Here is a 21759-nt window from a genome sequence, read left to right as displayed (position 1 = left end):
TTAACTAGTCAGTAATATTGGATACAATACTCCATTTTTAAAATGACCTTTTAAAGATGCTCTATAAAATTAAAATTGAATGAGTGGTAATAAATGGTGATACTTCCATACGAGGGATTGCAGCGCTAGCCTGAAGCTTTTGCCGTTTGCCATCAACTTCAATACCATGTTATGTATCCTCTTTCATTATTTTCAAGCACGAGAAATATGATAATGCAGCACTTAAAAGAAATGAAAACACTTTTATTAGTACACTTAGTCCAGGCTTTCCTCTTGGCTGAGTAACGGTGTTTCTATTGTTTTCATGATGCTTTTTCTGAGAAGTACTGTTATTTTTTTTGTTTTCTTTGTTTGGTTGTTGTTTATACATAGATATAGGATGGTATGCCATTTTCAGGTTCTCTGTTACATTTTTTTGTGGAATTAGTTGAGTAAGAATTGACTGGTGGAAGAAGCGTTTCAGGTGAGCAGTATCAAAATACAGGTGTACTGCTGAGAAAGAAGTGAACACTCGTTTTGCCAAAAGAGGGAGGAGAAACTTAGTGACCCTTCAAGGATTTATAAAAAAAATAAATAAAAAATCTAATGATGGACACGAGGAGAACAGAAGGAGAAGCAAAGAGGGGAGCAGAAAAGGAGTGCCTACTTGCATCATTAAACTAGTAAATGGTACTAGCATATCAGCCTCCCTGCTATCAGCAGTGACTGGAACTAATCCAGGAATTCAGAATGGGTCTGTAAATGTATCTTCAATTGTAGCCTTTGGCATAGATTTATTTTTTCAGTCCCTTGGGCATTGAATTTCATTTCCCCATTTGCTAAATGAGAACAATTTATCCTAAATCAACGATAATCAGAGTAAACACTATTATTAATTTATTGTTTCCAGACTAGCAAAAAAACAGTAAAATGAAGCTCTCTTCCTTTATCAGTGCTTTCCCTACCCCTTTTGCCCTGAGGATCCTATTAGCAGAAAGCTGAGCAACTCTGTTTCATCAGAAATAAATTATGCCTCACTTTTTTAATGTAAGTACTGAAGGGTTGTAAAGATTAGAAATACGTTTGAACCCACTATCACTTGATGTTATTTTCCTTGATGTTCTGAGCTTCTTTAGGGGAATGAAACAACATGTTTTTTTGAAAGCAAAGAGCAGAGTTGCTTTAAAAGAACACCAGCACAGATTTTGGTTGATGAACAAAATAATTCAAAATTTGCACGGAAATATTTAAAGTAATGTATAGACAGTCTGAAAGAGCTGTCAGTATTTTTGGCGTACGTGAGAGGCAGAATGTTTGCAGGGCACATAGGTGGCAGAACTAGTCACCCTCATTTTTAAAATGATTAGAAAACTGTAATTCCCCAGAAACAGGAGGCTAATTCTCACTTTCTTCACAAAGGAGCTAAGGATGAAAAAACACCTTTAATTAATAAACAGTGTTGGCACTACTTTGGTAACAAGCTTCTGTAAATGAAACTCTTAATTGCCACAGTACAGAGGATAGTATACAAATTCATTTTACTCTTTAAATGCTGTACTTTGTTGTTGCTATTTTACCTTTTCTTTGGAAATAAAAGTAGCTTTGCCAGCCTCATGGCAGTGGAAGCAGCTCCTGTCAGCTCTACATTTGAGGGAGTGTTGAAGCTAAAAAAACAAATCAAAACTTTCCCTTGAGCCCTCATGATAGCGAGAATAGATAGGTTGCACTGAGACCTAAACTGAAGCTAAATTAAGCTGTGTATGAAGCTTTTGTTAATGAATTGATCTTTGTAGTTCCATAATTAAATTTCATAATGAAAGAAAATTAAAAAAAGTAACTTTAAAGGAAACATGGAAGGACAGTGTATACATATATTTGTGGGTGTGTGTACATTACATTTTGTCACAAAATGTGAAAAAATATTTAGGATTTCCCTATAAAAGAAGGTGGATTTTTTTTAAATTTACTTTTGATCTTCAGGATGTGCTCTGAAGTTTTCTAACTTAGTCTTCAAATTAACTTCTTTTGTATATAACTGTCATAGGCAGGAGCTGCATTGTCTACATTTGTGAAGCAAGCAAGCACTAGAGGAACTTTACTGCAGTGAGGCTGCTAGGACTATATGCAGTCCTGATCTTCTGTGGTTTTTTTTCTTGGTTTTTTTTTTTTAATTCTCTGAACTCTTCTTTCCAATACCAATAATTTTAGAAACACCGAACTGTGGGTAGCTGTAATTTGTGATACATACCTGCATTGAGACCATAAGAAAAAGACAGTTGTACTTAATAAATATTTTATAGAGAGGACTGTAGAAATATATATTGAATTATCTAGGTATATTCAAATCCATTACAGTGATTTTAGTTATGGGAAGCCTACAGTGAGTTGTAGAACACTGTTAAACAGTTGGGTTTTTTTCTACACCATCCTTAAATGCTTGTGAGAAATGCTGAATTTGAGTTATTAAAGGCAACATATACTTGACTTTGACAGATGAAATGAGCGTTCCTGCTTTCTCTCTTTTTTTTTTTTTTTTTAGAATTTCTGTATGAATAGTCACCAGTCTTGAAGAGAAAAGAAGAGAAGGCTGGTAAGTAATAAGATATTATTGTTTTTAATCTAGGATACATATATACATATTTTCTGAATGAAAAACTGTGTAGAATTTATTTGTAGTACTTTATCTGATGTTCTAAGCAGTCAAAAAATTGTTTATTGCAGGTTAGCACGGTGTTTTTATGATGCGCTCAATACACACGCAGACATGAGGATTTTTGTTGTGTGTGTGTGGGTGTGTAGATCAGTGCTGGATGCAGACTTGCATTATGAAGTACTGCCTTTGAGGAAAAGAGGCACTTAGAGTTGGTTGTAACAGTCTCTGCCACCTCAGCTTACAATGGGATCAACAAGGATAAAGATGTGATGCTACTGATTTTTTTTCAAAGCCGTAGGGTGAAACTTAATTAAGGTGGAGAACATAATTTAAGGACACTTGTCTTTTTAAATTTATTGGCTGTGATTACGAATGTTGTTCTGGCACAGAACACATACTTGCCAGCCAAAGGATCCAGTAGCTCCTTGTTTGTAGATGTCAAACCTTAACTGCATTTCCTACTAACAAGACTTGACAGTGGAGATTTAGGATCCCAGGCAAATCTCTACCTGTTGGACCTCTGTTTGGGTGAAATATAATTGCTCTAAAGTCAGTGCAAAGATTTGAAGAGCAATGCTCATCCCTGTTTCAAAAGAAGAGCTCTGTCAAAGTAGAGCGGATGTACCCCTCTGAATTCCCACAACAGATGGAATAAGGAGCTCTATTACAAAATATTCTGGAACGGTTAAGAGTTATGAGAGATTTGGCTGTAAACCCCTACTTTCTGGTAGGCAGAGAGAATCACTCTCATTTTCTCCAGTCACCTAGAAGTGGCTTTTTGACCCCTGCTGTTAGAAGGTGGGATGACTACGCCTTAGTGTTGCTCTTTGTACAAAATGCTTAGTAGTTTCTGATATATATGTGTGTGTGTATATATATATATATATATTAAAGAAGAATGCAAGACTCCAGATTTTGTTTGTTAGGACTCGGACTTCCAGAATATAAAAAAATAGATTAAAAAACATAGAGGTCAAAACATTGCGGCCTTTTTTTCTCATGTTTGCCTTTGGAAAACAGCATGTTTGAAATGCAAAGAAGGTGGGAATTTTATTTTCTATGCTTATTACTCCATGCCTGGCTGATCCCTGAAGTTTGTATTTCTGTTCTTTAGTTTTTTTCTAATGGTTTTAAAATGTTTGTGGTAGTATGCTAGCATTTTGAATATCTATCGCATCTGAAAACTAATTAAAAGGGAATCTACACAAAATGGTATATGGAAATGAAGACATGAATGTCTTGGCAGTAATATTTTGAGGTGTGGTTCAAGATCAGTATAGACCATTCTGAGCCAGTGCTGCAGTCAGAATGGCAGCTTTGATTCCCCTCATCTCTGACCTACTTATATTCACAATTGCAATTTGTAACCTAATCAGAAGAAAAAGGAAGAAAAACAAAACAGAACCCCCCAAACACCACTAGTATTCCTCACCTTCCTGCCCCTAAATTCTCATACAAAAGCCCTAAAAACTATAGTTCTTACTGTATAATAAGGAATAGTTTCGAGTTTGATGTTACTGTGCAATTGCGCAGTTAAAATTGCCAGTGCTAAGGGAGGTGTGGAAAGGTGCAAGGGAGAGGTGTGGAAACAAACCCAGGCCAGCAGGTGAACAGCATTGTTGGGTATTCCTAAGTCAGGTTAAGCCTGTTGTGAAACTGCTCCCCATAATTCTCTGAAGCCAATAAAATCCAGATAATTGCTCCATGAGCTGGAATAAACTTTGAGTTAGGCTTTAAATGCTTGTACATAAGCTTCTGTGATTCAGCTTCTGATAAGATATAGTTTTAGTCAGAATTCAGCAGTAGATGTAACTGAGGCAAATGGTGGTCTTTCTTTGATGAGCAGCACTTAGTGAGGTATGCAGATAGAACTGGTTTACAGTTTTGATAAGGTAAGTTAGTGTTGTTAATGGTGGCTTGAGGTTTCCAGGAATCTTTACGCTTACTGATATGCATAGAAATGAAAAAAATAGTTAATATACTTTTTCAAGTTTAAATTGGGCTTGTACTTTTGTAAAATTGTTTGCCTGATACTACAGAATCATAGTATCATTTAGGTTGGAAAAAAACTTTTAAGATGACTAAATCCAGCAATCAATCTGACCTACCGAATCCTGTCGCTAATCCATGTCCCTAAGCACCACATCCACACAACTTGTCAGCATCTCCGGGGGTGGGGACTGCACTGCCTCCCTGGGCAGCCTTTACATGGTAAGCAAAAGGACTAATGAATTCAAGTACTTCAGGTTCTACTCCTGGGCTTGTCAGGATCCTGTAAGTGGGTAAGCTTCCATTTTTCTGTCTAATAGTAATACATCTCCTGTATGTTTTCTCTGTCTTAACTATTTTAAACTACATGGTTGTCAGGTCAAAAGCTAATGCATACTGCGAGTGTGAACAGTAACCTATTACAATGGGTTTATTTATCTTAGTTCCTTAAATAGCTCCAGTGCCATATACTCCTAATCATTGCCAGTGGCTTTTGGCACTTTTAGTGTAACCACTACATAATAACAGCAGTGGGATGTAAGTATTTTGTGCATATGTAACCTTAATATGTCTTCCATATCTCTGATATCTGTCTGAGATGACATGCTGTCATTTGAACACCATACACATGTTCGTATTATTTCGCGATAATCTAATACTATAAAAACTTTTTTGTAGAATTCAGGAGGGCTGTTGTCAGTAACACTGAGTCAGAATTGACAAGAAATTCTTTTCTTACTCCGTCTTCTTAGTAGGAGGAAACTTCTTACATTAGGTGTAACAATGAAAATGGAGCATTAAAAAAATTCTTCTTTAAATGGTGATTAAATACTAGAAAACATAATCTTCAGCTAAACTCCATTTTAACTCTCCCTTTCTTTCCAGCTGTGCTCGCTTATTTGTACATGTCATTTCACACTCCAGTTTTTCACCCTCTCCAGTGGGAAACATAGGCTAGTAATATAATCTGGTAGTAGTAGCAGATCCTCCTGAAAGCTATGCTAAAGCATGTGGAAGAGAGGGAGTTGGTATGGGATAATCAGCATGGCTTTATCAAGGACAGGCCTTGCTTGACAGACCTTGTTGTGTCAGTGGACAAGGGAAGTGCCACTGATACCATCTGTCTGGACTTTAGTAATCCCTTTGACAAGGTCCCCTGTAACATCCTTCTCTCCAAATTAGAAAGATATGGTTTTGACAGGCAGACTGTTCGATGGATGAGGAATTGGGTACAAGATCATACCCAGAGAGTGGTGGTCAAATGGCTCAACATCCAGATTGAGATCAGGGGTGAGCAGTGTTCCTCAAGGGTCTGTACTGGGACGAGTGCTCTTTAACATCTTCATCAGTGACATCAACAGTGGGATTGAGTGCACCCTCAGCAAATTTGCAGATGACACCAAGCTGTGTGGTGCTGTCAACACACCCAAGGGACAGGATGCCATTCAGAGAGACCTAGGCAGACTCAAGCAGTGGGTCCAGGTGAACATCATGAGGTTCAACAAAGTGAAGTGCAAGGTCTAGCACCTGCATAGTGGCAGCCTCTGAGATCAGTACAAGCTGGAGGATATAAGGATGGAGCACAGCCCTGCTGAAAAGGACCTGGGGGTATTGGCAGATGGCAAGCTGAATTTGAGCTAGTGATGTGCCCACACAGCCCAGAAGGCTAACCCTATCCTGGTGTGCATCCAAAGAAGCGTGGTCAGTAGATCGAAGGAGGTGAATCTGCCCCTCTACTCTGCCCTGGTGAGACCTCACTGTGTATTGTGTCCAGATGTGAAGTCCTCAGCACGGGAGACACATGGACCTGTTGAAGCATGTCCAAAGAAGGGCCACAGAATTGATCCCTGGGATGGAACACCTCCACTGCAAGGACAGGCTGTGGGAGGTGGGACTGTTCAGCTTGGGGAAGAAAAGGCTCCGTGGAGACCTGATAGAGGCCTTTCAGTATCTGAAGGGGAGGCTATGAGAAAGAAGGTGACAGACTCTTTAGAAGGATCTGCTGTGATAGGGCAAGGGGAAATAGTTTCAAACTGAAAGAGGGAAAATTTAGATTGAATATAAAGAAGATGTTTTTTACAATAGGGATGGTGAGGCACTGGCACAGGTTGCCCAGAGAGGTGGTGAATGCCCTGTCCCTGGGAACATTCAAGGTCAGACTGCTTGCAGCTCTAAATAATCTGATCTGGAGAAGAGGACACGCAGGGGAGACCTTGTTGCTCTCTAAAACTGTCTGAAAGGAGGTTGTAGTGAGGCGGGAGTCGGCCTCTGCTCTCCTGTAACTAGCAACAGGACTAGAGGGAATGGTCTTAAGTCATGCCAGGGGAGATTTGGACTGGATGTTAGGAAAAATTTCTTCTCTGAAAGAGTGATCAGGTACTGGAACAGGCTGCCCAGGGAGGTGGTGGAGTCACTGTCCCTGGAGGTGTTCAAGAAACGTTTATATGTTTTACTTAGGGACATGGTTTAGTGAGGAAATACTGGTGATAGGTGGACAGTTGGACTGGAGGTCTTTTCCAACCTTGTTGATTCCGTAATACTGTCTAGCTGTAGGTGTCTCTGTTGCAGGGGAGTTGGACTAGATGGCCTTTAAGGATCCATTCTAACTCAGACAGTTCTGTGATTCTAAGACGCTGCTGTTGGCTTTCTGAAACTTGTTTTTCTTTTAGCTCTGTTTCACTGAGTGGGGGAGGAGGGAAGAGTAGAATGTAGAATTGGAAATTTTTGAATTTTACCACAGCTACATAAAAAAAAACTTGAAGGATGAAAAAATCCTGATTAAGTCTTTCTAAAAAAAAGAAGGTTGTCACCAAATCTCTATTTCAGAAAATAATTCTTCTGTAGAAATGAATGTTTAATTAAAAAAACAACAAAAACTTGTTTATGTCTCAGTGGCCCCGGTGAGAGGTGATTGGATTTGTGTTGTGATTATTTTAGAATGGCACCTCGCTAATCCAGTATGATTCTGTGGCGCTGTTTGAGGTAATGTAGGTCACAGCTAGTAATTCATATCGGATGGAGTACTTTTACCTTTCTTATGTTAGTTTGTATCTCACTGTGAATGGATTGAAAAAATTTAGTAATATAAATTATAAAACTTAGACCCGGATACTACATCACCACCAAAGATATTAATATATATGTAGATTAATTAATGTCACTAAGAAGTAATTTTTCTGTGTTTTCAAGTTTAAGAAATAATTTTTCAAATTCAAAGGAAACCATAAAACACAAGACTGTCTGTGAGTACCTTTGCCTTTTACACACTAGTTTAATCAGAAAAAGATCCTGCTAAACATCTTGTGTTTGCCAACAATCATCTTATCTCCATAAAAAGTGGAACAGTAGTTGAAGAAACTCCTCCTTTATCCTATTTCCCATGCCTCTTTCCGTTTCATAACTTATCTCATGATCTCTTCTCAGTTCCTTGTCTCTGTGGCATTTCTGTGGTGGTATTGAACAAAATAGCTAACACATATTTTAACTTGCATTTCAAATTAGAGGAAATCAACAGAGGAAGTCAGATCGAAGCCATCTTTGTAAAGGTGTTTGAGGATTAGAGCAGAAATGGTGCAGCATTAGCAGCAGCATATCAGTGCCAGTCTCCTCTTTTCCCTTTCCAGCCCCTAGACTGACTAACAAAGTTTTTGCTTGTAGTCAGCACATCTCTTCTCTGTAACTATTAGTTGTTGAAACAAAATCTGTTGTACAACTCCTGCAGCTTCACTGGAGTGCAGCACCCTAGTATCTTACAGAATTATGCAGACTTAAAATATAAAAGCTTAACAGTAGCTTCTTATGAAAAGTCCCTGGATCCAGCCTGTTAACAATCCACAGTTCTGTTGTGCTTATAGCCAGGTATTCACTAACCCACCTACCCATTATCTGTGAAGTGTAGATGCCTGTGAACTGTCATTTGATACAGTCTATTCAAAATGATTGTCAACAGAACTAGATGGTAACTGCAAAAAGTTAAAACCACGTTAATACTTAAAGCTTGGTGACTTAAAGGACATCTGTGTGGTTGTCTACTGAATGCTTCCAGCAGAGTGTAATCTTCAAGTAGAAGTTCCTTCATTCCCATTCAGAACGCTTTTAGAGCAAATTCCAGGCATTTTGGTTAGTCATTGCTTTTCAGCTTTTAGCAAGATCTATAGCGGTTGGCTAACTCACTAAGATCATATCTCAGTGACAAAAAGAGCTGTTCCTCTCCAGTAGCAGCTAACCCAGGAGTTGTGCAAATATCTGAAGCAAAGGAAGAAGACATACGTAACTGCAGACCTAAGTGGTAGTAGACTACAGAGGGATTGAAGGGAACCTTGCCCTGCCTTCTGAAATAGCTCATCACCTTTGGGAAGGCCTGTCACTGTGACCATTTTACAATTCCTGCAGTTCAATTTTATGTTTAGAATAACTGCTTATGACTGTCTGTGTTCAGTTTTTTCCACTGTGTCCTTTATTACCTCTAACTAGCTTTCTCCACTATACATATCATTTTTTCTAGGCTATATACTATCTCCTTTAGGCTATCTTACATTCTTTCTGGTTGCAGTTCTTTCTGCTTCATGCAGTGTGTTACTGTTCCTTACCATCCATAATACATCGTAACCATAGATACCATGCACAATTCAAACATGAATCTTCAAGGTTCCACATTTTCTCTTGTAAATATTTTCATGAAAAGAGTGATTATATTTCAGATCAAGGCTTCAGCAGAATATTAGTTAAAAACACCGATTAAGAGAGTTAAAACTATATGCTCAGCAGTGTGTGTCCTAGAGTGTGGGATGAAGTTGAATGAGAGACTCAGCAGCTCTACGTGACAGCACAAAATGCTCCTGAAAGTTGCTTGATTTTTTTGTATCAGTGATTTCTCAAGGCCTTATCCAAAGTCCACTGCAGTGAAGGGAAGTCTGTTTGTGAATTCTATGTACCTAATAACATAGATCTTTTATGGTTTTACTTGTAGCTTCATGGTTTTGTTAGTAGTATGTAAAGGGTGCAGGAGAGATATAAATGTAAAATATTATTTTCCATCCCAAACATGGGCAACATTCACATTGACTTTTCTAGGGAAATGTTTCATAAGGATGTTTTAGAAGCAGAAGTTCTGTCACTCTATATGGCTATTAAAATCATTATACATTTTTAGGAGTAAATAAACTTAAGATTAAAACTGCATAATGGAGCACCCTTTTATCAAGGGCATATACCACGCACCAGATGGAAAACAAACTGTGTTTACAACATTACCGCTATCGCCACTGACACTACTAGATCTACAATATGTTATAGCAGCAGCTCCATTAACCTTGCTAGTTCTGTTAGAGTTGCCTGGTAGTTTGCCCAATCTGTGTTTGTTGTCAGCAAATGGATCAAATTAGGGGATTTTCATTCTGTTTATTGACCTTTTCCCTTCTTCATCATCTTAGACTGTGGTTCATTCAAAATTGTTCTGCTATTGCTCTGTAAAATTCTGCAAACATATATTTCTGAATGCTTCTGATACTACGTATGTAAATTATAACGTTTTACCTCAGACGCAAAACTTGAGGAGAACATCTGATGGCATGGGTGCTATAAAAATCCATTTTCTTACTTAATTGATTACCATCGGATACAGTGTGACTTGCTTGAGCTGTTAAATTTCACCCATACCAGTTTACTTTACTGTCCCTTAAGGCAGGCTGCCACCAGGGTCTTTCACTTTCAAATAAATAAATTTAGAGTAGTAAAGATTACTCTTAATGCACTTGTGCTTGTGAGGGGCAGTTGAGGAGGTTTGTACTTGGTGAGTGTGATAGTAACTAGAAGGGTAATTCTGTTGTCCTTCCCTGGACTTATTCACTCCAGGCTAGTGAAAAGATACTTAGTCTCTAACCTACATCCTGGGTTGATGGAGGATATGAGTCTGTGCACTTTACACTGTAATTACCTGATCAATTCAATTCAGCAAAAAACACTGCAGTCCCATGTGTCTCTAGACATTGTTCCCATCCTGTGTTTGTGCTACTGAAATTCACACATAGCCACAGGAGAACCCTAATCTGTCAACTAACCAAGCTGTAATGTAACTGTTTTCAACTGCTGTGATTTTCAGCCAAATGCATTCCTTACCTTACCATGGACTGCAGGAGCACTTCCTCCACAAATGGGAACCTGAGAACTTTGGCCAAAGAGTAGAGCGAAGTCATTCCTCTCCCAAGTAGTTATTTCCAGGTTAGACTGATTGTGGACTAAGGTGATCTAAATTGTGAACTAAGAAGATCTAAACGCCTTAGGAAAGCATTTTGAATTAGATTATTATTTGAAATGAGGTGATGTCCTCCTAAAGATGCAACCTAAAGCGTCCTTTTTCTCTATTTTTTCCTTGTCTGTTAAATTTATTAACATTGTAAATATATAGTAGGAAAATTATTTCAAAGACTGAGATAGATGTATCCTGATGCTAGCTTTGTGCAACCTCCCTTCCACTTGTTCCTGTTGTGTGAGTAACACTGATCAGACAGTTTGGATTTAGATCAACACTACTTGCCACAGCAAGCTGAATAACCTCCTGACCCTCAGTTCTATTGTGATACACGTTTCCTTTTCTCTGAGCTAAAAGCAACTTAAACTGAAGGGAAAATGAGGCCTGCTTCTCAGTTTAGACAAGATTCAGGACATTGCGTCGGATATCAGGCACACTGAAATGGTAGGGTTTTTTATTCTGTATAAAATATGCCAAATGTAAAAGCTAGTTGTTTTATCTGCACCCTTTCATTCACCTATGTCTTGCACACAAAGTTCAGATTGCTGTGTAGAAAACTTTAAATGAGAAAATAAAAAATAAGAAACTATTTTTTTCTTCCACCCTCCATTCTGCCTAGAACATGTATCAGCGTATTCTGGCCTCCATAAAGGCAGCCAGTGTAACATGATTCTGAAAATTTAATCCAAATTTATTATTTTAAATCTAAGTAATATATAAAACAGATTAAGAGTCCAACACTCACAATAGTAATGGTAGATAAGGGATTATTTCTCTACCAATGAATACTATTTCCGTATCTTAATGTGAAGTTTGTCTTGGGTTGATTTTGGAATTTTGTTGCATAGGCTGAAGCCATTTGATAAATGTCCTTTCAGCTTCAGAGTATTTTGTGTGAGGTTTAATGTGTGTGCCTTGGCAGAGTGGCTCATGTGGTGTGGTGTAATCGCTCAAGAAACAATGTCATGGTACTATCTGATATCCCGTCAGCGTTAGTAGGGGGAAAAAGTAAGAGTTAAATGAGGGTATATTGATTTATGAAATTATCAGTTCACCATTGTAATTGCATTTATTTATGTTACCAGGATTTATACTACCAAGAAATAAACTGTGACTATACGCTTGCCTGGTTTTGGCAAGTGATAGCGTTTGAGTTGTTGCTCATGCCAGTAGGAACTGATGCATAGCTGACAGGTGTATATGAAGGTAATTTGAGAGCTCCCCTTACGCCACAACTTCTTATTTCATAGATGGCATGATGCCTGGTTTGTGGTCTGTATACCACAAACAGAATCTTGAGGATCTTTATTTTATAACTCCTGTAGACCTCATGCTCTTTCTGTAATGTGTCTGCAAACACTGGTGAGCAAAAGTATTCTTTATACTTAAACAAATTTAGTCCATGAATGTCCTTCTAGTACCATAAAACCATGCCAAGAACGCTAAACATGTGTATGCTGCTTGCGTTTGAGGCAAAACTCAAGATCAGTACTGAAATCATTCCAGTTTTGCCTGACATTTGCTTAACAGACTTCTGAAGATTGCAGTATGCTTGAGAAGTCTTGTCCCTCTGTTGCTGTACTAAGTTAATTATTGTAGGGTGTATTCTAATGAAGGAAAATGTATCCTTTCCAAAGTAGCAGGAACTGCCTGAGTTTGATGTACTCTTGAGAATTGAAGACAAAGTGTTTAACAGTTACTTTTTATCTAGTCTTTCTTAGTAAGTTAATAAAACAAATTAATAACAGAAGCAAGCATTACGTGTATTTTTCTTCTTTATGGGTATTATCAGAGTTATTGAAGTATGTCTGCTGTTTTTAACATTAGTTATGCACATTTGTCTTCAATATTTACTTTTAACGTCAGAATATTTCTGTCTATATTAGATGTTATTCTTTCTTTATCATAATTATTTCCAAAAAATGTGTTTCTACCTGAAAATATTTCATGCATCTGCACAGTACATCTGTTATCTCCAGTATTTCTTTTGTGCCAACTGCTGGAATTGGCTTCTCTGCAGAACTGTCAAGCAGGTGAATCCAAGCAGTTGTTGGAAGCCTCCATGTGAACTGTCATATCTACCTTTAAAGAACTACAATATAAGGCTGAAATCTGGGATCTCCTGTCATAGCAGAGTTGAAATAATGCTTTTCAGGGTACCTGCTAATAGAAGAGGTCGTTTTCTAAAACAGCTTACGTTAAAATAAATGGTTCAAGAGACGCACTGTTGAGCCATTATTCATTCAAGCCTGTTATAGACAGTTCTTTGTCTATAACTAGACAACAGGGAAGCCCAAATTGATAGCTGAGTCCTACTGATGCCACTTTGTATATTCATTCCTTCATGTACTTTACCTGCAGTGTTTCTGAAAGACAAAATAGGGCATAAGTTGGTGAGAAGGGGTGGATAGGAAGGACTTCTTTTTTAACTGTTTGGACATAATGGGAAATAAGTTATCATAAAGGTAGAATCTATTTTTTCTCTTTTTAATGGCACTTAGGACATACTGTAATTTTTTGAGGATGTATTATGAGCAGTGTTTAATATTTAGTGAGGGTGAGTAGGATTATAAAGGAACAAAAGAAGGAAAGGATAAAAAAAGAGGGAAACTTAACAGCTGCTGCACAGATAGCTAAGCTTCAGTGTGACTTGGAAGGTGTCAGCTGAGATATGAAATGAGAATCTTTCCTAACAAAAAAGAAGCTGGATGAGAGAATTCATGGACAAATAAGCAGTGGCTCTAGTTGCTCCATACTGTTTGGTACTGTATCTTTCTAAGTTTCCTACTCTTTTGGTCACACATTAGAACAGTAAGATTCCAAACGGAGTATTTGGCTTTACTCAGTGCTATTGTAGTTGTGGTTGCAGGCATAGATCCAGATACATCCAGAAATGACAATAATGTACTGACTTAGCTGGTGTCCTCTCCTGTTATTGCCAGCATGAGTAGAAGCTGGAATATTAAATAAGCAGAGAAGAAAATTATTGGTCACTCAATAGCTGGAGCCCGTACTATATACAGAGATCTTGTTCATGCTTTCATAACATCTTGACTTACTGGAATTCTATCTTCATAGGGATAACACTGGAATCTATTCACTTCTTAAAGAATAAGTTAGACTCAGTCCTTAAAATATTAATTGGCTCCAAGTGTATTATATGTACACCACTGCTGTGCAGTTCAGTCATTCAGACCTCAGGGAATGCTAATTTCTTCAAGAATTGTTACAACTTGTTATTCAATATCTTTACGAATGATCTGAGTCTTTTAATTGCTAATCACGGTTGCATTTGACAGAAGTGGATAGCAGCAGGGGTGAATAAGGACATGGACACAGCATTGCAGTGTGACTTATTTAACCCAGCTGAATGCATGATATTTCTCTCTAGGAACAAGAAGAGTGTTGGTCACATTTGCTGAATAAGGGAATGTACAATGGAATTGGTTGAATGAAAATATGTGGAGAGACCAAAAGATAGCAAAGGAAATGCTAGAATGCTGAATTCCAGTACTCATTGATGGTGTTTGTGGGTCCCTAGAACACAGGTACTCAAATGTGGATGCCTACAGAATTTAACCATATCACAATAATGGATGTAAGAATGAGTCTGAGCCTTGAGTGTTGCGTGAGCAGAGATGTCAGTAACAGCATGTAAGGATAGGAGTATGAAAAAGATCCTTAGAATAACATTAAAACTATTGCTGTCTTATCTTGTTTCCAGCTTTCGTATTTTCTTTAAAAAAAAAAAAAAAGCTGAAAATTGGTAAGTAAGAAAAGAGTTTAAAAATAAGCTGAAGTCTGAAAACATGTCTTTTATGAGTAGCAACAAAGAGAATGCTGTGTTACAGTGAGAAAATCTGTGCTCATGTCTTGTGGAAAGAATAACATTTTCAGGAAATTTAAACAAATTGATTTATCTTGTCGTTATGTTGCCGTACAAACGATCTTGAGAAAGACCATGTTAGAAGGTCCTGTTCCTGATGGCATTCATCAGCAGTGAAACTTAATTTTGGAGGAAGGAAAACAAATGTGAGTGAGGGCAAGAGAAGAAGAGAGGAAAACTCCCCAGTGACTAGCTGAGAAGAGAAAGAGGGGCACCCCTAGGTGAGGACCTTGTCCGGGTGTGATGGTGATGTGGCAATGTAGTTGGCAGTGATTACCGCTGTGCTTTTTTCCTATTACTATATAATTTTCACAGGGACCTGCCTAACTTTGTGTTGTACCTATTATGATGCTATTAGTGTTGCTTAATTGGGAGTGTAGTATGCTGACTGTTTTTCAGGATTCCATACATGTATATTATTGGATAGTACTCACCAGGTGAAATAATTGTTCATCAGGTTGTGAGTGTTCTCTAATACTAACTAAAACATATAAAGTTTGGTGTAAGGAAAGGAGAGAAGGGGTTATTCTCACAGCATGATTGCTGCTTCCTACAAGAGCAATAAAACAGGACAGAATAACATCCCCAGCAATACTGGGATTTGCAAGTGCAAGTCCATAAGAAAAACAGCATGAAAACATCAGCATGAGACCAGCAAGCACAAAAGACAGGCTTTGGAACAACGAGAGAACTAGGTGCAAGCTTTAAGAACTGTAAGCAAAGTCAAGTTAGAGTTTTCATATGGATGATCCTTAGCAGTAGAATGACAGAGGAACCTGAAACAATCTGCAGCCCTGACCACTGCAGATGGAGTCCATGGCAGATGTATTCCGACCAGCGTATAAGAGGAGAGGAGTGTTGCAACTTGGTCTGCCATCCAGGGTGCCTTCCCCCATTCAGTGTCCTATCCTCCCTTGCTGTGAGGGTGGGGATAGTTGAGAGTGGTAAAACAGATTCTCTAATCTGTGCTGTTACTGTGTGACAATATAGCCATAAGCATATCAAGGCTAACCCTACCACAGCTGTCAGTAATATCAAAATGCTGGGTATAAGGCTAAATTTTAGTGAAGAGGCTGATCACCATCTGCTGAAGATGCCGCACCAATTGTAGCTTAATGTTTCTTGTAGCATCCTTTCTTTTTCCCCTAAGTAATGTTCCTTTTGGAATTGATGTATATCATGAGTTATAGACTGTGCTAACGAAATTCTGCATGTATTAGCCATTCTCAATATCATCTGTGCAGCAGAATATATGTAGTATTAACTATTTCAGACCACTGCACTTGCAGAATTCAAGCTCATACTTGCTAGTGTGTCACAGTAATGCACATCATGTAGTCCTGTAGCAGTCTGGCTGCTTCCTTACACTGGCCAGACTGGCACAGAAGAGATGTGCAGCAGCTTTATTGTTTGTGAGCTCAGTCAGCTGAGCTGACTTCCTCCAATCTGTTTGGTTTTTTTCCTACTTTGTAAACAGAAGAGTCTGATATTGTGTGATGACACGTAAGACATTATGAGACAAAGTGAAATTCTTTTAGAATTTCTCATTCTTTTGGAGCTGGATGATGAGGAGCCGCTTAGTTATAGATTGTATGATTTAGAAAGATGGAACAATAGCGAAGTGTCACTTGTAAGTTTGGGGGTTTTGTTTTGTTTTTCTTCTGTGGAATCTTTTTTGGGTCTATTTTATGTATTTATTTTTGTTAGTTTTGGCACCGTTAGTTGCTTTGAATTTGAAGGTGCTGCCTGATGGCTTTGTCTTTGATTGAAAATCCCCATGTGGGATAAATGCAAAGATAACCCAACCCTTTAACTATGAAATCAGCACCTTTTCAATAGCGCTTGGAGTGAGATTTCTTCTATCAGATGAAGATCAAGGCAGACAGGAAATCTGGCCAGCTCAATACTCACACTTTCCAGGATGAGGGATTTTCCTTGCAAATTGGAATATTATTTCTTCATGGGAGGTCCTGCATATCTTAACTAGACAAACATGAACTTTCTATGTAATTTAAACGCAATCTTTCAGTTCCATAGGCTGCAATTCTTTTGTACTTTGAAATTACATTTTCTTACACTTGGAAAAAAATCAAAGAAATTACAATACTCTGTATCCTCTTTTTTTTTTTTTTTTTTTTTTTGGAAGATCTGAGTACTCATATCCCTCCAAGAAGCCCCTAATAATGAGTCTTTTTGAACCACAGATCAAATATATATTTAAAAAGTAAATTCCGTAGGGCTGTCTCATTTCTATTTAGTTGTACTTTATTACATCTGAAAGTCTGTACAAATTTCTGCAGGGCATTAACTAAGTACTGAGCCTTGCACAGAAGAGAATGAAACTTGTGATTAGTGGTTCTAGGCACTTCTTTAAAATTATAATGGGAAAATATCTGGATTATTTTTATTATTTCTTTGGTAGAAAAGTTCAGTCTTTAAAATTGAAATGGAAGTGAGCATTTAGTTGTACTGAAATACAGCTGGAGGTACAGCTGTATTTACAGGACACAGCTAATGACGACTTTGGCTTTTCATGACACCTCGTTGGTAGGCTTCTGAATGACCTTGTCAAAGTTAAAAGCTCATAACATTCATATTTTGTTTTTATGGCATTATGATTCTGCATAACAGTGCTAAAAACAAAAACACAGTATAATTATACTGTCAATCAAGCAGCCAGCAGAGGCATTTTCCACCAGTTTTGCACCTACTAAACTGTAAATAATTTATAAAATTAGAAGTCATGACTAAGTGGAGGCATTTTGGTGCTAGTGAAGCACTGGTCATAGCTCTGTTGTTTGAGTGACCCTGCTCACTGAGCTCTGGTTTGTTACATTTGTCCTGTGAGTGTGAAAGTGGTCCTTTGTTCTTGCATTGTCGTGTGTGCACCTAATAAAAATATCAAGCTGTCAATAGAGCTGTGAACAGGTGTACAGTGTATGCTATAATGATGTTTTATTCATTTGAATTTCCAGCCCATTTAGTCTCACCCAACAAACAACAAAAATATTTTCTTCATTATCTGCAATTAATGTAAAAGTCAAATGTTTGAATTTATTATCACACAGATAATTCAATACATGGGTTGATTTGTGAAGTATTTGCATTAAAGCGACAACTGAAACAAAACAAAAGTGCAGCTGAGACCACATGTTCTTATCTGTTGTCCTGAGATGTTGAACTTGTTTCTCTGAGTTCTGACTCTGTAAAGCAAGATTCCTAAGGCCTTTCCATTCTCCATCTTTATATCTAGTCTTAAAATTTTAATGATTGTTTTGCATTCACTTTTAAACAAGATTTATTAGATGTATATTTTTGTACTGTTAGTATATATGTAATAATTTAGTTGACGGATATGAATCTTTCATAATGGAGTTCTTCAGTGTGTGGACTGCTTTGCAGACCTATCAAAAACAATGCATTCTGTTAGATAGGGTAGAGACAGCGAAATAGTTATCAGATGATTATCTTTCAGTAGCTCTTTCTCCTTGAATTTTTCTTTTGCTTACTTGTGATTTAGTCTGTGCCCGACTGCCCAAATATAACGTGGATATGAATAATTCTCACCTATTTTTTAATGCTATTTTCACAACTTAATTACACATTCTTATAGTACATAGAACTGAAACTCCTAAACAGAAAATGTTTCAAAGGCCCAAGGTGCAGGCATGATGCCTAAAATTCTGCACCTTCGCTTCAATTGAAATATTCTTTGGAAAAAATGCTGAAAGCACTAAAATAAACTTTTAAAAATTATTTTTGGTTTATCATATGGTACTTTATTCGTTACTATGCTTTGCTCTTGGTTGTGCTTGAGACAGTGGGCCATATGTCCCCCTGCAGCACTGGGGCAGACATCAGCTCAGGCCTGGGGAGCATCAGCTGGCATCGTGCCGGAACAAGTGGCAATCGGCTGCGTTCTGGACGCAGCAGGGGAATGTGGCTTGGATGTTCTGTGTCTGCCTTAGAGAGCATGCTTTGAACACTGGAAAGAGCTGAAAAATATTGCAGTTGTCTTAATTACTTAGCACTTCTAAAATTCTTGTTACTTGTTTCAGTCAGTAGATCATTTGGTTAGATCCTTATCAGGAATTGCAAGTGACGTTCTTCATATCTTTGTCAGATATTTTTTTCTGTGATAGTTAAAGTTAATATATTTTATCAATGCAAAGAGTTGTGAATGGTTCTTTCTCACTGCAGGTAGCAGAAAAAGAAAATATGAAGCAAAAAAAGTAAGAATCCCCACGATCGACATCTCGTCATCACTAACTCCTCTGCATGGAAGGAGTTATGTGGTTGGTGGGTTCACTGCATATTTTCTTCAAAGCTTTACATGTAGCCAAAATCTGACTATATTTGATAGGTGTAATGGAGCATTAACTCTTTAACTGTCAGTGCACTACATGATGTTATGATGTGGAATACCAATAACCAAAAATCATAAAACCATGACATTTTATTAGTAGTAGTGCTAATGCAAACTCCTGAAGAAAGTCAAGTGTTGATGAAGAACTACAGAAATATCTTCTTGTATTGGTACGTCCTTTCCTCTTTCTCTTCATTTGTGGTATTTCACAAGAAAGGAGTTGTCCTCTGTGCTGCTTAATGTGGTTTTTGTAAGCTTGATGCCTGTATGCACACACAGCATATCAAAACTGCAATGTACAATCCCACCATTTTCTGTTTCACTGGGAGCAGACCTGTCTAGGAATTTAATTACAAGAATGGTAAATTGCTAGTTTTCATTTGGGATGGTGGTTATGAGAAAGGCGTGACTTTACTATTGTGTAGTCATATATTTAAGTCCGTATGGTATGTTGAGTTTTGGCACCTTGTCTCTTTCTTACAATCTACTTTTTTTTTTCCTGGTGAACCTCTTCTAATTCTGGGCTTCATAATCTGTTCTGAGATATGGCAAGTTATCATGTTAGTTTTAGAAACTATGGGATTTTTCATTCCACTAGTGTTGTGGGAGGATGTTAACTAGGGAAGACAAGAGAGTTCCAAGTATTGGGTGTAGTGCAACAGACACTGCAAGAACATCAGTTAGTTCAGCTTGTAACAGATGAGTTGTGGCATAAATAGTAGTACTTCGATGCAGACTGTGGTAAAAGTGGGTTAGTACTTCTAAAATAAAACTGAAATGTTAGGTATCAAGAAATAGTGATAGAAATGTAGATAAGAAAACGCTAGGACTTTTTGCATTCCTCGTGCATGAGTTAATAATGTATTGAGTATTGAAAGAAGTATTCTAAGATAAACTTTGCTTACTTTCTAAATAAACTCTCCATCTCTGTGATGATGACTTTGTTATCACTGTAATGATTCAAATCAACTTTCTGAATTTTTAGAGGTTACTTTGATTTATTCAGCTACCTATAAAGCACCATAAATCTACAGAGAAGCAAATAACTCTCCACCAAGATGTTAAATAGTTGACAGTATTAATTAAAGCAGGAAAGGAGGGCCCTGAACTGGGGTGGTGGGAAATATTCCTCAGGTACGTGCTTAAAGTCATTCCATTTCTCCAAGCTGAGGTCTTGTGTGGTAAAGCTTTAATGCATCACAGTCACTGAAAATTTAATCCCACTCTGGTTTAAAATGCCAACTTCATGCCATTGCAGTGGGAAACATGCAGCTAATGGATTTGCACGACGAATAAAAGAAGAAAATATTATAAAAATGTTAATATAGACTAAGAGACTTTTAGAGTAAGTTCCTAGTAAAAATGTTGGTAATATCTGAAAATTACTGTGTTAAAATACACAAATAAAGAAATGGGTTGAAGGTGTGAGAAGATCAAGCAATTAATTGTATAATTTATAAATGAATCCTCGTTAAAAGATAGTGTTAAACAATCCAACACAGCCTCTTTATGTGTGCAACATACGAAAGAAAATTTACTTTAGTTTAAAAGTAAAGAAATACAGTAGGCAAAGTCAAGGGTAGCATACTGGAAATAATAAGGGTATCCATATATTGGAATGATGCTTATGGACAGTATTTTAAGTTACAGAGAAGATGCATTCTCTAATGGCTTCCTCTAATTATACTTCATGGGAAATTTAAAGGATGGAGAATTGATGTTTGTATCTGCAGACAACTCTGAATTACAAAGCGGAGAAAGCAGCTGGAAAAAAAAACAAAACTTCTGTCCTTGATCCTCAGTATTGTGTTTTTCCTTGGAAGTTTCACTTGGTTGGTTTCGTTTTGGTTTTTATTCAAGCCTTGTCTTCTAAGGTGTAGAACTCGTGAAATCTGTCCTGTCCTGGGTGCTGCCAAGCTGCTGTACTTGTGGTTGCAGTGTGGATGGGAACGGTTGTAAGGCTGCTTTCCTGTCTCCCTATCTAGAGGTGCTTCCTACGGTAAGGGTTACTGTATGACAGGAAAGCAAGAATGTTTCCACTTCATGGTTGTTTTGTGAGTCACTCTTTTAATGTTTTATCCCTTTTATCCCGGCTGTTCTCTGTCGCTATCCTTGGCATTTGTTCTGCTTTGGGTCGGGCAAGCACCTCAAGAGACTACAGTTCAAGTTTGCCCCCCCCCTCCAGCTTAATGTGAACTTCAAATCCAGGACATTACATGACTCCATTTCAAGCTTGGTGGGGTTATTTTTTTTATTCTTTTGCTCAAAATGAATTAAGTGACCTACCCTAATTGAAAATTATTTGTTAGTCCCAAATGTTCTACTGCTTTTAAATGTCCCAAAGATTTTCTCAGATTCTTTGGCAGTTTGGGATGTGTGTATACACTTACTAATAAAATGAAAAGATTGCAGTGGATAACAGCAATTACATGTCTTCCCATTTCATTCAAGTATTCATTCATAATGTATTTAGGTAGAGCTTTTAGAATATTCCTGAAGACACCACGCAAGTTAATCTAATTTTCAAGCAGTCATTGCAACTAACTTATATCAATGCATGGAGTGAATAGTTGTGCCTTTGTCATAGCTGACGTGTCTTTTCTTGCTCAGTGATGTAAATTTTACAAATTCAGAGC

General features: G+C 37.6%; 1 long non-coding RNA gene across 1 annotated transcript in view; it reads left to right on the top strand.

The window, feature by feature from the left end:
- Nucleotides 1-21759, top strand: part of LOC110405247 — a 1207595-nt gene that overhangs the window by 921044 nt on the left and 264792 nt on the right. The window contains exon 12 of the long non-coding RNA XR_002442765.1: nt 2519-2569. This is a non-coding gene — a long non-coding RNA (uncharacterized LOC110405247). The remainder of the gene's footprint in view (nt 1-2518; nt 2570-21759) is intronic.

The sequence above is a fragment of the Numida meleagris genome, chromosome 12 (genome assembly GCF_002078875.1).
Source record: "Numida meleagris isolate 19003 breed g44 Domestic line chromosome 12, NumMel1.0, whole genome shotgun sequence".
NCBI classification, from domain to species: Eukaryota; Metazoa; Chordata; class Aves; order Galliformes; family Numididae; genus Numida; species Numida meleagris.
The sequence above is the reverse complement of the archived record's forward strand: the minus strand, read 5'-3'. Positions and strand labels throughout refer to the sequence as shown.